Source organism: Penaeus monodon, chromosome 32, assembly GCF_015228065.2.
Source record: "Penaeus monodon isolate SGIC_2016 chromosome 32, NSTDA_Pmon_1, whole genome shotgun sequence".
NCBI lineage: Eukaryota > Metazoa > Arthropoda > Malacostraca > Decapoda > Penaeidae > Penaeus > Penaeus monodon.
In genome coordinates, this window is record NC_051417.1 from 9,071,635 (window position 1) to 9,073,914 (window position 2,280).

Below are 2,280 nucleotides of genomic sequence, written 5' to 3' on the forward strand. Positions count from 1 at the left end.
CGCTGAGCGATAATAATGCTATAATCACATTTCTGATGATTCTCTCGGCCTTAAATCATCAAAGAAATAGAGATTACGATTTTTTTCAGGATTACGTTCTACATCAAGTTATCGTACATCTAAGACTGAGAAGCGGAAGGTTGTATGGAACCGGTGCCTTGAGGATATAGGCCGTGTCTTTTATGATGGATAAACTTGGACTACTATTAATTATTCTACAGAAGCTGTTGTTCTCTGTTGTTGCCAGCTTTTGTTGCTAGTTTCTTTTAGTTTGTATTACCATTGCTAAATTTTTGTTGTTTATCTGAACAAATTAAGTATACATATAATGCCGTATAAAAAAGGTGAAGGTTCACAAAACTGCACAATCACAGGTCTGAAATACAGTATATCCATATATCAAACACATATTATCCTTTAACTTGTACTAATCATATCCACATTGCCAGATAATACCAAAACTTTCCAAGATCTAAACACATTCATATAATCTTCCCAATCCAGAGAACACAGCACCTTGCGCACGGATGTGACACAAGCGCGCACAGTAACCAACCTGACGGAGGTCTGGACCCCAACTGACGGGCGTAGAGGACTACGCGCGGTGTCACTCAGGGCGCTTCCCTTGGCCTCGGTTTCCAGACGCCGGTTTTGTGGGGTGTTTACAAATAGTGTTGGTTTATTTTTAGTACATTAGGTTTGGTTTGTTTAATGTATGTGTTTTGGACAGGGATTCTAGTCTTATGACTCGATGACTTTGTGAAGCTGTGATTTACATTTCTTTAGTTACGTTGAATAATATTGTGCGCGGTAATCACATAAACTCAACGCCAGATGATACCTGGTCATTCAACAAAGAAAGCGAATTCAGGTGATCAGTATTTTCACAGTTTAGCTTCCTATGCGAAGTAGAAGTCGCAGTCGTATGTGATAGAATTCACTATGATATAGGAGGCGTCAACGGTAACCTTTTGACCTTCCTTAGTCAAACAGGACAAGAATGATTTACCATCAGATCAATCAGACTGGATCTAAAGAAACATAATCCATGAAACTACTTTATGCAGATGGCCAGAGATCGACACAGTGCTCCAAGGGAAGCAAATGTTAGCGATCAAGACCAAGGCTTATTCGAGAACAGGATGCAGGAGATCTATCACGGCCAGGTGCTCTAACAGGGGGAGGGACATGAGGGGAGGGTACAGGACTGAAAGGATGTTTTTCAAAAGGATTTAATTTTGTTTCATTTTGATATAATTTATCTTAACGCTTCGCTATTGTAGATATGAGATAGGAATCCACATCATAATGTGGTGAGCCAGGCGATTGCAAAATAACAGCGGAGAAACAGGGTGGATATACAGTTAAAGGTAAGCAGTACTACAAAGACTGGTGTGCAGTTTCAATTACCTCTACAGCACGAACACATAAATAATTTACATATTCACATGGACACCCAGCGACAGCCCACCTACGGGCTCCATACATGAATGCATCCAGGCACTTAATACATGCTGGAAACTATGGATGATAACAGTTTCCTCACTCATGTATGTCTTGCTATAACGCTATGTATTTCTACTAGAATAATATATTCAAAATGTAGTGCTTCATGCCTAGTGCTTTCTTCATAACAGTTTCCTTTAAACTACCTAGGTACTGTAAGCTGTAAGTACTGGGAAATAAATATCAGTGACGTCGACGGGACTGGGGATTCCCGAAGACCATTCATGATAATGGTAACCCGGGAGAAAGGTAACTGGCGTGTGACGTCATGCTCAGGTGTGCGTGATCGGTATACCATGATCACTGGTTCTCTTTTTTTTTATGTTAGCTGTTTCCCTTATTAATGCGAACAAATTTCATGTTCCTTCACGTAATCTCTTCTTATCTACAAATGTTTGGTGATTTGGAAAGTAGCTTAAAGGTCTGTTTCGAAAGCCTGAAACAACCAAATGAACACCGGCTCTGACCTCGAAGAACAGTGTTACAGAGAAAGGCGACGTCGCCTCTCCCGCCCTTACAAGGAACCAAATACATTATCGAGGGAGAGAATTCAATCCTCTTCCGTTTCTGCTGAAATTCATCTCAACACCTTCGCTGAGTTATTCATTTCTCATGTCTAGACGGTTTTTATCGCATCTTCGACGTACTGTGGGTGAACATGGGAGATCGGGAAAGAAAATGTTAGTCTGAGGAAGAGTAATAAGGTCCTTGACCGAGACCGTTGGGTGGGGGAGAGACTGCTGATGCTCACGTTTAGCACACTAAAGCTAGAAA

At 40.9% G+C, this 2,280-nt stretch overlaps 1 protein-coding gene across 1 annotated transcript in view; it reads right to left on the minus strand.

Annotated features, from left to right (window-relative positions):
* The window catches only part of LOC119593487 (coagulation factor IX-like), a gene marked incomplete in the record, with an annotated part of 16,815 nt that extends 16,173 nt beyond the window's left edge, over positions 1-642 (minus strand). The window contains 1 exon segment of the mRNA XM_037942426.1: positions 557-642.
* Between the last annotated feature and the right edge of the window lie 1,638 nt (positions 643-2,280).